A 15193-nucleotide genomic window follows, 5' to 3' on the forward strand; every position below is an offset into this window, starting at 1 on the left:
ACAGTGTGTCAGGCTCTGTGTACAATGTTCTCCTGGTTCTGTTCCTTTTGCTCTGCATCAATTCCTGGAGGTCATTCCAGTTCACATGGAATTCCTCCATTTTATTACTTTGCCACATCCCCTCCAGTATTCATTACTTTCCGTTGCTGTTATGTTAGCCAATCTGCTAGGTGTGAGGTGGTACCTCAGAGTTGTTTTGATTTGCATTTCTCTGATTATAAGAGATTTAGAGCACTTTTTCATGTGCTTATTAATAGTTTTGATTTCTTTAACTGAAAATTTCCTATTCATGTCCCTTGCTGATTTATCAATTGGAGAATGGCTTGATTTTTTGTACAATTGATTTAGCTCTTTATACATTTGAGTAATTAGACCTTTGTCAGAGGTTTTTGTTATGAAGATTGTTTCACATTTGTTACTTCCCTTCTAATTTTGCTTGCATTGGTTTTGTTTGTATAAAATCTTTTTAATTTGATGTAATCAAAATTATTGATTTTACATTTTGTGTTTTTTCTAACTCTTGCTTGGTTTTAAAATCTTTCCTTTCCCAAAGATCTGACATGTATACTATTCTGTGTTCACCTAATTTACTTATACTTTCCTTCTTTATGTTCAATTCTGAGTTTATCTTGGTGTAGGGTGTGAGATGTTGATCCAAACCTAATCTCTCCCATACTGTCTTCCAATTTTCCCAGCAGTTTTTATCAAATAGTGGATTTTGGTCCCAAAAGCTGGGATCTTTGGGCTTATCATAGACTGTCTTGCTGAGGTCACTTACCCCAAGTCTATTCCATTGATCGTCCTTTCTGTCTCTTAGCCAGTACCATATTGTTTTGATGACCACTGCTTGATAGTATAGTTTAAGATCTGGTACTGCTAGGCCACCTTCCTTTGCATTTTTTTTTTTCATGATTTCCCTGGATATCCTTGATTTTTGTTCTTCCAAATGAACTTTGTTATGTTTTTTTCTAATTCAGTAAAAAAAGTGTTTTGGTAGTTCAATGGGTATGGCGCTAAATAAGTAAATAAGTTTGGGTAGGGCAGTCATTTTTTATTATGTTAGCTGGTTCTACCCATGAGCAGTTAATATTTTTCCAATTGTTTAGATCTAGTTTTAATTGTGTGGAAAGTGCTTTATAGTTGTGTTCGTATAGTTCCTATGTTTGTCTTGGCAGATAGATTCCCAAGTATTTTATATTGTCCAAGGTGATTTTAAATGGAATTTCTCTTTCTAATTCCTGCTGATGAGATGTGTTAGAGATATATAGAAATGCTGATGACTTATGTGGGTTCATTTTGTATCCTGCAACTTTGCTAAAGTTGTTGATTATTTCCACTAGGTTTTTAGTTGATTCTCCAGGGTTCTTTAAGTGGACCATCATATCATCCACAAAGAGTGATAGTTTGGTCTCCTCATTGCCAATTATAATACCTTCAATTTTTTTCTTCTCTAATTGCTACTGCTAGTGTTTCTAGTACAATGTTAAATAAAAGAGGTGATAATGGACATCCTTGTTTCACTCTTGATCTTATTAGGAATGCATCTAGTTTATCCCCATGGCAGATGATGTTTGCTGATGGTTTTAGGTATATACTGTTTATTACTTTTAGGAAAGGACCTTCTATTCCTATACCTTCTAGTGTTTCCAATAGAAATGGGTGTTGTATTTTATCAAAGGCTTTTTCTGCATCTATTGAGATAATCATGTGATTTGATATTGAGATAATCATAATAATTTTGATGGTTTGCTTGTTGATATGGTCAATTATGTGGATGGTTTTCCTAATATTGAACCATCCTTGCATTCCTGGTATAACTCCTACCCAATCATAATGAATAACCCTTGTGATGACTTGATGGAGTCTTTTTGCTAGTATTCTATTTAAAATTTTTGAATCTATGTTCATTAAAGAGATTGGTCTATCGTTTTCTTTCTCTGTTTTTGACCTGCCTGGCTTTGGAATCAGTACCATATTTGTGTCATAAAAGGAATTTGGTAGAACTCCCTCTTTGCTTATTATGTCAAATCATAATAAAGTCTTAAAAAGTGAGAGGAGAAGCTGGTTGTCTTAGGGGGGGAAGAGTAGGGAGAAATCATTTACATGGCACCTACTATGTTCCAGGAACTGTGTTCATGCTTTTATCAATATGATTTCATTTGGTTCTCACCACTACACTGCAAGGTATTATCCTGATTATTATTATTCTTATTTTACAGATGAGGAAATTGAGGCAAACAGAGGCTAAGTGATTTCCCTAGGGTCACACATCTGTTAAGGATGAGACTAGATTTGGCCTCAGGTATTCCTGACTTCAGGTCCATTGTTCTGTCCACTATACCATCAAGCTACGTTTGACAATAAGTTCAGTCAAGAAGTGGAAGTGGAAAGGGCTAAGGATATATAGCTGTGGTGGTGAACCCATGGCACATGTGCCAGAGGTAGCACTCAGAGCCCTCTCTGTGGGCACATGTGGGCACATGTGGGCACAGAGTTCACCAGAGTTCATTATTAGAAAGTCAGAGGGATGTGGGCCTGGGCTGTTCCCCTTCCCCTCTCTATGTGCACCTGAGGACATTTCTCACATCACCTGCCCCTCTAAAAGTTTTGCCATCACTGGTATAAAATATATTCAGATAACAGTTCTATCTCAATATCAAAATATTTGCAAGGATGAACTGTTGCATTAGGGAAAAAACACATTTAAATTCTTTATTCTGCAGTTCTTAGAGAAAATATCAGATTTCATTGATTAAAGAGTCATTACCTGATCAGTTAATATGTGAAATAGGATATTAGCTATAAAAAAGTCATTCTTCTTCTTCTTGGGATTATAGAAACTGAATGTTTCAAACACTGAAAAAATGAATTTATCAGTATTCTTTTCTGAAGTAAGGAATGATTTAATAGTCTCCTGATGAGACTGTAGAGATAAGAGGATTGCAAACTGATTGATATAGAACTGTTCACCATCTTTGTTTCATTTCCCCCACAGACACAGATTGGGTTGTGGTATAGGATTCAGTGGTTCACATGAAATTAGTGGTTACCATACATAGCTGGAGACAGCTTATCTCAGTTACAATTGACAATTTGTTGGCTAATGGAAGGAACTCACATCCAAAGGCTCTCTCATTTATTCAGATTTGTATGATGTCGCTTACCCAAGGGTATTAGAACCTTAAATACATTAGGCACTCTCTGACTTGGGACAGCCAATTGGGTGGGTGTTGAAAGCAAATAGTGATAGAGGATTGTCCAACTACAGGTGTAATTGTGCTTGAAAAGGAGATTTTTGTGGGAAAGACATGGCCAGGAGAAGGGGCACCATGAGGAGCAGAATCAAGGTGGTAATCACTGCAGACAAAGTACCGCTAGCCAATGAAAATCCATTACCTTGGAATAAAGGTATTCCAAAAAAATCAATTTGCCATGCCATACCAGTTCTATCTCTGAGGTAATAATAATTAATTCTGGATGAGTAGATTAGAATTTTATCTTTCTTAGTTATTTGTTTGACATGTATTTCCAGTTCTTTAGTTCCATGCTAACTTGAATAGCACTGGTAAAGAAAGGGGAAGGAACATGAATCCTTGTTAGTTAAATGTTTAGAAATGAGTAAGAACTTTTTCCTTCTGAAGACTACCAAGATGCATTTTTAAAGCCTTTGCTTCCTTCAACTTCAAATCCAATCCCTGGAAGATATTGTAAAAAATGATACCTAGTTTATTGATAGAAGTATTCACCTAATTAGATTAAGTGAAGACTAGGTATCAATTTTTGTGGTTAGTACAGCTCCAGAAGCATTTCACCCACCATTAAGTTGTCTTTGAAGGCTCATACATTTGATTACTTCTTGGAAATTGATGGAAGTTGCTGCCTGCAGGATGTGTTGATGTTTATGCATTTGACTCAGGTCTTTGGCATGATATTTTTGTTTGAACAAAGAGTCCTGCTATCAGATAATGGTGTGCCAGCACAGAATGTTTGTTGATGTAACTGTTCAGCTATTGACATTGATGTTGTATTGCTTTAAGGTAAATTTTTCTCATTTTTTTTTGTAGGGGGGAGGCACACAAGAAAGGAAAGAAGCATCATATTTTCATACTTAATGACAGATGATCTTTATAAATTGCAATCAAAGTTTCCAGATTTAGAACTTACTTGGGCTTCAGTTATATAAGACTATTTGGTTTGGTTGCCCAAAACAAACCAAGGAAGCAAATGTCTTTTCAGAGAAATTACAAAGAGAATAATTGGAAAAAGCAATTAGGTTTAGAGAAAGTTTTCTTCAAAGGAATTAGAAAACTCTGCCCTCAAGGATTATAGATCTAAAGCCTGAAGGGCTCTTTGAGGCTATTTATTTTAATCCCATTATTTTCCAGATGAGGAAACTGAGGCCCAGAGAGGCCAAGTTGTTTGTTCAAAGTTACATATGTAGTGAGGCTTATGGGGTGTGTAGGGAGGACTAGTATCTCTGGTCTGAGGACTTTCTTATTTTTCAGGGCTGCTCATCCACCTTTGGCGTCTATTCATCATCTGACTTTCACCTGTGGCTCAAGGAAGCTGTAGCATATGCAGTGGCCACAGCCTGGAAAAATCATCTTGCCAGACCAGCTAACCCAGGATGAGGATATCTGACTAGCCTCCAACTTATCTGTGAGTTAGGAGGATGTCTACTTCAAGCATGTGAAGACTTCTTGGGTAGAATGGGTGGATGAGAAAATCTGTTCTACTGGCTGTGAATATGACTGAAGCAGGTGCTGTGGAACACTTAGAGCTTGGTCATACCTTGAAGATGGCTAGATCATTCACTGCATCCCAAACCATAGTCAGTTATTGTGACTTTTATCTAGCCACTAGACCTCTGTGACTCTGGAAGTGAGAACAAGGCTGACAACTTTGTGCAATTCTGCCTCACTTAAATCCAATTTATATTTAAGTCAAGACATTATATTGTAATATCATTGGTCCTCTTCAAAAGCAACAAATAAACAACAATCTATGTAGTGAGCAACCAAGGCAAAATTTGAACTCAGATCTCAAGTCCCTAAATGCAGTGCCTCCCAGTCTAATTCAAATAGTCTGCCCTGTTCCCATTTTGAATTTGGCCAGTCTGTGTATTTTATATCAATATTTCAATAAATCCATGAGTTAATTGATATGAATGCTTTCTCTGCCTGGCTGATCACAACCCTTTTGCATTGCACTGGAGTCTTTCAAGTCTTTTAGCATTTGGTGTGTAACACCAAATGTAACACTAGCTCTGCTATCTCACTATCATTGTTAAACGCCTGCCTTGAAAGTCAGCCATTATTGGTAACATACTTAAGTCTACTTCCACTCATTATGAATCTTTCCATTGTTGTTTGGGTCACTGGCAATTTTGTTTCTAGTCAAATGTGAATGTTTCATGATTTCCAGGCATAGAGCTATCATGAGGAACTATCTCCTTGATTTGGTATTTCCCACCAATGATGTGAGTCACAGTTCTGACCATCTACGCTTGCCTGTTCTGGCCCTTCCATAATTTTGCCACCGGGGGTTCACCGAATTTGCTGGAGCTTCTCCTCACTGTTTTCTGACATCTCAAGGTTATTCTGACTATCCAATTGTTATCCCTTTCCTTTGCCACATGACTAGCCCTTCTCTTCATGTCATGCATTTTCTTGATATTGTTTGCTCCCATTTATTTTCAGAGTTTCTCCACTGTCTTCTGCATGTTAATAATGTTTAAATCTTTGGTGACTTTTTTATCCCATGTTTTGTTGTCATAGAGAAACTTAGATAGAATGCTGATGTTTAAAAAGGGATTTTTGTTTCATGCAGCAGTGGAAGCACGTTGACAACACTACACAGTCCCCCAAATCCAGTACAGACTTATTGTTCACAGGTTTCCAAGCTATATTGGTGCTGATATACCAGTTCAATGGACTTGCCATCTTTGCCTTGGTGGAATCACGCAAATAATAATGTAACATTGATTGACTCTGGTCCCCATTGTCTGAATGACAACCACGATCATTGCAGTTTGCTTCTCCTCTGTCCTAAAAGGGTTGAGAGGAAGAATCTGTCCTCACTGCAATGGGTTAGAACCTCCACTGATTATGTTCTCATAATTTTTGGAGTCCAAGCATTCCAGTTTCATCTAAACATTTAATAGTATGACTAGCTTCTACAAAAGAGACTTCAAAAATGTAACAAGAAAAAATGTACAAACATGAGTTCCCTCCAAGACCTTTGGGACATAACCCCTCTCATAGGGCCCCTGTCTGTGGGGAGAGAAGGGAGAATAAGTTCAAAGCTTAACTCAGTTCCTATGTAGTATTAGTTCCAGAAAGTTTCAAGTCCAAATTCACTCCCTGAGCTTGCTTTCTGGAATTCTGGCTTCTCAGAGTTTTCCTTTTGACCTGGAATCCTCAGTACCAAAGTTCTCATGGTTCTGTACTTATTTCCCTCGAACTGAAAAGCACAAATGGGACATAACTCAAACTCCACATTTGGTTTTCTGGTCCACATGGCTTGGAGGGAGGGGAAGGTGGTGTCCCTCAGACTCTTCCTTAACTTATTGCATAGTATTGCTGCCTGTGAGTGAGTCCTTCACTTCTGGTCATCACTTTAAAGAAAGAGAGAGAATATTCCAGTCAAGTGGGCATGGCTAGGTCCATGTATACAGCCAGTGAAAAGAGACTGCTCTCAGCCACACAAAAGACCAGTGCATAATAGCCACACATTCTCCAGCCCTCCTGTCTCTCAGAGATAGGGCCCTGGTGTTTGTCTCACCTGATTGCCTCCATTTTAGGTAATCCAGGTATACACCAAATTCTTAAGATAACAAGAATAGCCGGGATGTATGTGGTATTTTGAAGATCCAAAATTTGCTTTTTATGTTATATTCTTTGATATTTAAAGGAACCCTGTGAGGAAGATGCCATTTGTTATCCCCATTTTTTAGATGAAGAAGCAGATTAAGAAAAGTTAAGGGACCTACCAAGTATGATATAGTTAATACATGTCTGAAGCAGGATTTGAACTCACATGTTCCTGACTCCAAGTCTAATACTCTACATACTGTTACCTAGATGCCCCACTTATAAACGTTATCTCATTTTATTATCACAACAACTCTGTGAGGTAGGTGCTATTCTGACAAATAGGTGCGCTCTTCATCCATATATTTGTTTTCCTCTGTAGATTGTAACTCCAGATTTTAGTTGGTTATTCATAATAATCTCGATGCTCCCTTCTACCCTCTCTTCCCAACACAAGCAGTAAGGGCATAGCCTTGCATATATTATGTTCCATGCTTTCCTACAAGTAGAGGTAAGGCACAATGGCTTTTGTTTATGTGGTGGCTGTTTCTGGGCAGGGATGGAATTTGGGGGGTATAGAGAAGGTTGTTAGCTTAACCCCTCTTCCCAAAGGCATTGTTCTGGAGACCACTGATGGGTCATATACTGCCTAATTAGCAATTTGGCAAGAATAGTTGGTTACAATAGGAAGCTACTGTCTTTATCTCTATTCTTCCTCTTTTTTTTTTACAGCCAAACTCCTAGAAAGCATTATTTGAGTCTACTTCCTTTACCTCCCTCTATCTACCATCTGACTTCCATCTTCTTCACTCAACTGAAAATGCTCTCTCCAAGGTGATCGGCTCTCTCATAATTGTAAACTCTGAATCTCTGGATGACTCACTTCTTCTAGTACACTCTCTATCCTCAGGTTTTCTCATCCTGCTCTCTTTGGGGTCCTCTATCTAGCTAAAAACTTTTCAGTCTCTTTCGCAGGATCATCCTCTGTGTCCCATTTCCAGTAACCTAGTTATGATAATGTCATTTAACTTCTCAGAATCCTTCAACGATTCCCAGGTTAAAAATACAAACTCTTCAGATGGCACTTAAAAGTCCTCTACAGTTGGAGTCAGAATGCGGTTGAAAGGATACAATTTTTCAATTGTTTATTCGGGTTTGTGTTTGGGGGCTTTGTTTTTATAAGATTATCCACCTACAAAAATCAATAGTATGGAAATATGTTTTGCATGATAATACATGTATAACCTAGATTTAATTGCCTGCCCTGCCAGCACTGGGAGGGGGAAAGGTAGGGAGGGAGGGAGATAAGTTCGATCATATAACTTAGGAAAATGTGGACATTTATTGTTACATGCAATTGGTTTTATATATATATATATATATATATATATATATATATATCCTCTACATTGAGGCTAACTCTCCAGATTTTGTCACCATGTCCATGCATGGATACTGTCCCTTTCTTTCAGCATCCTTTATGTCTTTCCCATTCAAATGTAAACTCTTTGAGGGCAGAAACTGTCTTCTTTCTCTGGTATATCTCCGGTGCTTAGCACAGTGCCTGGCACATGGTAAGCACTTAATAAATTCTTGTTGCTTGCTTTCCTAGAGTAGACAATTTAAATGTATGTAGGTATATCCTCTTGGGAGTAACAGAAAGGGACCCAAGACCTTCCTGGAAGAGTCACAATATTATTACTCTTTTCCTTTTCTGGGTTTGGGCCCATCTGTCCATTTTGCTACTATATTTCTCCAGGCTATTTTCAAGTCTTGGCAAACTTCATATATTTCCCAGAATGCATTTACATTGGCTTGTTTGTCTCACAAATGTGTGACAATTGATTCAAAATATTATCAATCTTAGCAACTTAATTTGATATTGGGTAATGAGAAGCAGTACTTTGTAGTGGATAGAGAGCCACCCTACGAGTCAGAAAGGCCTGGGTTCAAATTGAATGCTTCATATATATTAGCTGTGTGTGACCCTGTTGATGCCCTAGACAACTCTTGAAGACTAAATAAAAAAGCAGGTGCCTATCTGCATTTTTAGGGAAGATCCCTTATCAGTCTTAGACAAATTATAAAATTATAAATCCAGTTTAAATAAATGTGTGTGTGTGTGTGTGTGTGTGTGTGTGTGTGTGTGAAAGAGAGACACAGAGACAGAGTTTAAGATGCTATTATGGTGTTCAGGTGATTATGTAAAAGGAACTGTATTCAGAGTAAAAAAGCCAGGGTTCTAATCCTGCCTTTGCTTATGATATGTTAGCGGGCAGATTACTTTTTGTCTAGGTTTCCTCAGTTTCCTCATCTCTGAAATGAGAGGTCTGGTTTAGGTCAGCATTGGTGAAGTATTGGAATGTGTGCCCAGTTGGCACTCAGGGAGCTGCTCTATTCCCCCTCTTCCCAGTGCCTGAGGATATTTTTTTGTATGTTCCACCCCTCTCTCTGTCCAACTGCCCAAAGTGAGCACTTTCTCCCTCAGCTTTCTGGGATAATGATGGGGTGCGGGTGGGGGTCACAGGCAGCTTGAAGTGGCAATTTGTGCACCCAAACTTGAAAACCTTCACCAGTGCTGGTCTAGGTGATTTCTAAAGTCCTTTCCAGTTCCCAAATTCTATGATCCTATGTCTAAAGATATTTATTCATATTATTTCTCAGATTCATCTCTTTTATCCATCACTGTAGCAAATCAGACAATGTTAATGAGAAAAAAATGGAATAGAAACAATCTGTGAAGCATGTATAAATGCTGTACACATTTATCAATTGATGACTCACCATCTTTTCCAGCAAACAGGTGATTTCCAATTACTAAAGGATGCTGTTGTCCTATTCATTTAATGAAATCAGCTTGACCATTGGCTTTTTCTAGATTTTAAATGCTTCCACTTCTTCTGAGCTTTCAAAACTATCTTAGTAAGCAATTCAGGAAATATAATTACCCAAAGTAATCTCTGCTGTACAATGGACCTGATGAGAAAAAAAAGAAAGAGAAAGGAATGAAAACTAGAGGAAAATAAGACTGCTATTATAGTACATTATTTATAAAATAGAAGTCTCTCTATATACAAACTAGAAGCTCTTCATTACTTTGTACATAATAGTCCCTTCAGATAGCAGGTACTTTAAGTTAATGATGGGAATTATTCTTTCTAACTTTCTTTTATTTATATTTTTCTTTAGTGCAAAGAAAAGGGTATAAGTAATGAAAATAGCATCCTGTTTGTCTCAAGTATTAAAGGATGAGGAGGGGAAAGAAACTTATTTCTTTGGCTAGCATTACACTTTAGGGTGACTTCAAGTAATTGCACCACAGATTTTCTCTTTTTTTTTTCCTTCAGAGATTTGATGATGTTTAGGAAATGGAATTGAATGCTAGGAATAGCAAACTGAAAACAAGTTTGGAAACCTTTCTATTGAGGATTCAGTTTTAGTTTCCCTACTGCATCAATCTGATTACCTCTGGGGAATGTGCTGTTCCTTGGAATGAATCGGCCCAGGACCAAATGAGAAGGCTTGAAAGTGGAAAATATGTGGAATTTGCTCTTGAATAATGATTCGCATTTTTCTTTTGCAATAAATTTGACCAGTGACCCAGAGAGGAGGATTGCAATTATGTGCTGAATCAAGCTTCAGAAATGTAACAACACTTAATAATAAAAATAAGAGTAGGAAGTAAAGGTAGGTAAACGAGGACAGTCTTTGCACCATCTGTTGATGTTCATTTATAAACTCCCAAACTATGAAAGCAAGGATGATTCTGTGGGTGGGTAGTGCTATTTCCTATTTTCACTGCTTTTCAGGGTCTTCAGGAGCTAGATATAGATATTGCTCTTTTAACTTCACCTGAGCCTACTATGCTCATAGAATGTAGCATTGTGAAAGATCTTAAAGATCAATTACTTTAATTTCCTCCTTATAATGATTGTTAAATTTAGAAATTGAGCTTAGAAAAAGTGAAGTGACTTGTCTAAGGTCACATATCTAAGATGGGACACAATTGGATGTAGAAATTAGTTTTCCTGCTTTCCAGTCTAATATCACATTAAAAGGGAAACAAAAATTTTGATAGTGGGTCACATGACTGCTTCATAATTCTATGATATATCAGCTTCAAGTGTTTGTTAATCCTTTTTGACTGATCTAGTCATTTAACTATAGGATGAACATTATTTTTTTAAATGAATCTTTTTTCTAATTCTGTCACTGTCATTGTGATCTCATGATTCTGCTTACTCATAACCTCTAGGTGAAACTGCACACTCATGAATCATTTCCCCATTTTTCCAAGTGGAATATTTTAGGAAATTCAACTGAAATGACTGTTGAAAGGGCTGGATGAGAGATCAAGCAAATCTTGGGCATAGCTGTATTTATACATAATAAGTGCCTCAAATATTTTGGCCAAAAACATTTTTCTTGGCTCATATTTATAATGCACATACTATTGTATCTTCATTATGTTTTATTAAAAGTCCAGTGGCATTAAGTTTGGGTTCAGCAATACCGTGTCTTTTGTCCAAAGACCAGTTTCAAAATATGGAGAGATATAACTAGAAACTTGGTGACCAGGTAAAGAATTTGATTTTTGGCCCAATGACATATTCAGTTCAATTAATTTTAGTCATCTTTTGTTAAGTGTCTACTATGTTCCAGGCATGCTGCTAAGCCCTGGGAATTCAAAGAAAAAAAATGAGTACTTGTAAGGGAGTCCTGCTAGAGAACCACACATTTTCAGTGTGAAATCAGCAAACCCTACAAATCAGGGTTTGATTTAATGCTTTGGTCAAAGGCTAGACTTAAGAAAATGATGGAGAGAATGTCAATAATGTAGATTCAACTTAAAAGTGTATCATTTTCATTCTTTTTGAGGAGGTAACCAATATTTAATAGTGCACCCCTAACACTTGCATTGAAGGAAATGATGTTCTTCTAAAGGTACATAATATGACACCCACAAACCAGTATTTAAAATATCTGTAATGCAAAAGCCATTGCATGGAATGTGCATATGGCTACTGGATCACCTCAGGGACATTGCTAGGCCATTCAAGACTGAAGACGCCATCACATAACATCAAAGATGGCTAGTTGAATAGTTTAGAAACTGACAGGTGAGTGTGGCAAGTTCTGCTAGAGTAGCTTTCTGTAAAAGAAAGTAATGGATAGAGAAACATAGAGATTGACCTAAAGCAAACCAGGCTTATCTTTCAAGTACCACAGGAGACTCAGGCTATTAAATCTTTTCAGGGTCAAAATGAACTTAAAGTCATTGGTCATAGACTTACCCCCCTCCCCCCCAAACACACACAAATTCTTACTTCCCATTCTAGGATCAATACTGTTTATTGGTTCCAAGGCAGAAGAGTGGTAAGGGCGAGGCAATGGGAGTTAAGTGACTTGTTCAGGTCACACAACTTGGAAGTGTCTGAGGTCTGATTTGAACCCAGGACCCCTCATTTCCAGGTCTGGCCCTCTATCCACTGTGCCACCTAACTATCCTCTGCCATAGCTTCTGAACTGAAGGGAATCTTAGTAATCACATAGCCTTCAAATGTAACATTTTCCAGATGGAAAAACTGAAGCCCATAAAGGTGACACGATTTACCAAAATTCAGGAGCTAACTAGTAGTATAGTTTACACTAGATGTCTATTTCAACTTTCTCTATTTCATGCACAACGTTGTTGTAGCTACTTAGATGAATAAATTATCTTATCATTTATAATTATCTTATTGCTTGCTTTCTGTTGTTAGCTCTAACTGTTCCTTTATGGAAATCAAGTTCTAAACTCTTTTGGATCCATTTCTTCCCCTCATCATAGCTGACATTATAGAGAAGCCTTTTGTGTCCTTGGATTTGGTAGGATGAGGACAATGTTCTCATGAATAGGAATATCTAGAGAACCTAAACATCATTAGGGAACATATCTTTCTAGTGGACGTTGCATGAGAAAGTCCATGACACTATATATGGTCTTTTCATTATCCAGTCATTTCAGTTGTATCCGACTCTTTATGACACAATTTTGGAGTTTTTTCACAAGGACACAAGAATGTTTTGCCATTTACTTCTTTGATTTTAAAGATGAGCAACTAAATTAAACAGGTTTAAATGACTTGCCCAGGGTAACATAGCTAGTAACTATCTGAGGCTAGATTTGAACTCATAGTCTTCCTGATTCCAAGCCCAGTTTTTTCTTTATCTTTATCGTACCAAAGAACTGCCCAATATATTGCCTTAAATGAATATATTTTCAACTGATTTATTGGGTTACTGGCTATAATGATCATTATAGTCATATCTTTGAGAATTTCTTGAAGAGTTTTCATGTATTTGTGGGAAATAACTTGTTTAAGGCTATCTTCCTTTTTTTAATTAAATGTTTTATTTAATTAATGAATTTAAATATTTTGCATGCATTTACATAATTCATATTCTTTCATTCCCCTTCTCTTCCTCCCCCCCCTCCAATAGTTAAGGCTATCTTCCTGAGGTGAAATTTGTTATAGTCAGTTTTTTAAATAAAAAAATAATTGGCATGTTGACATATAATTCCCTATGTCACAAACTAGAAATAATCAATCTCTAAATTTCTGTCAGTTTTCAGACCAAAAATTTATGGCCTGCTCTAGAACAATACTTTTCTATTGCCTTCTCATGTTTTCATCAAGAATATTCTTGATCTTTGCATAGACCATTCTCATAAAGATTTTTTAAAGATGAGAGATTTGAGTTTGTATTTATTGTTCTCAGAGAACTTTTTTTTTAATCATTGTAAGTGATTCTATTATTTTGAAAATTTCCCTTGCTGAAAAATGATTTCTTGATAACTGAGTCTTTGAAATTATGGTTCCTACCCAAAATATTTCTTCTGTATGTCCTTGATCAGATCCAGGATTTTCTTCTCAACTTCAACTTATTAGTTGCCTTTACCACTCTATAAAATGATTTATAGAGTATAAGTGGTGGAGGAACAGTTATCAAGACTAAATACAATAGATCTCCACTAAATCTGTGTTTTTTTCCTTCCATTTGTTGTGCTCTTATTTAGTTCAGTGATGAGTATCGCCTTTCTGCCTGGACAATGATAAATCAGAATATTGAGGGAAAAGAGACTCTGATGCTGAAAAAAGGGTTATCTGTTCTAGAAATTAGGACAGAGGAATAGTCAAAATAATTGGCTATAACTAGTCTTAAGAAAAAAGAAAGCAGGAAGAGCATATTAGAGTGGGGTCAATATAACTATTCTCAAATATCTAAAAATTAAATAGAATAACACATCTAGATTACAGGTTAGATTTGTGTCTTTCCAGAAGCAAAAGTAAGACTAATGCAGAAGAAGTGACATTGAGGTAGGTTTTAGTGTAACAAGGAAGAACTTTTTAACAATTAGTCTTATATTTTAAAATGAAATGAATTATCTTGGGAGGTAGGTTTGTCCACTTTATTACAAAAGTTGAAGGAGAAATTGAATCATCTCTTCTTAAAACTGATGTAGAGGTGGCAGCTGGATAGCTCAGTGAATTGAAAGCCAGGCATAGAGATGGGAGGTTCTAGGTTCAAATGTGACCTCAGACACTTCCTAGCTGTGTGATCCTGGGCAAGTCACTTAAACCCCCATTGTGTAGCTCTTACCACTCTTCTGATTGGAACATAGCATTGGTTCCAAGGTAGAAGATAAGAGTTTTCTTTTTTTTTTTTAAAGACTACTATAGAGAGAATTTAAATATCAGGCTGTTGTCCTAGAAGACTTTGAGATCCCTTTTAACTCCGTTATTTTTCTCCTTTTACACAGACTTAGTTTGGTGGAAGGGAGCAGCTAGGTAGCTCATTGGATAGAGGGCCAGGCCTGGAAGTAAGGAAGACTCATCTTTCTGAATTCAAATCTGGCCTCAGACACTTACTAGCTCTATCAGCCTGGGCAAGTCACTTAACCCTTTTTGTCTCAGTTACCTCATCTGTAAAATGAGCTGGAGAAGAAAATGGTGAATCACTCTAGTATTTACCAAGAGAACCCCAAATAGGGTCATGAAGATTTGGGCAGGACTGAAACAACTGAACAAGAACAAATTTACTATGGTGCTTAAATGTTTCCTTGTAGCTGGTAGCCAGTATACAACAGTAACAACCTCCTTTCCCCTCAGCAGTAGACAAGGTATAAATCTTATATGGCAGCTAAAAAATAAGTTGAAAATGAGTCGATGGGAAGTTGTCATTTTCTCAACTAAGTCTTTTTAGCAGTCTTTTCACTTTTTCTCCCCTCAATAAGTTCCACTTAGTATGGGAGTGTTTGGCTTTTAGCCTAATTTTATTATTGTTTTTGTAGAGTAGAACCCAGAGTGGGTTCTAGTTTTTTTCTCCCCCGAATAATA

This window comes from Monodelphis domestica, chromosome 8, assembly GCF_027887165.1.
Source record: "Monodelphis domestica isolate mMonDom1 chromosome 8, mMonDom1.pri, whole genome shotgun sequence".
In the NCBI taxonomy this organism is placed as follows: Eukaryota; Metazoa; Chordata; class Mammalia; order Didelphimorphia; family Didelphidae; genus Monodelphis; species Monodelphis domestica.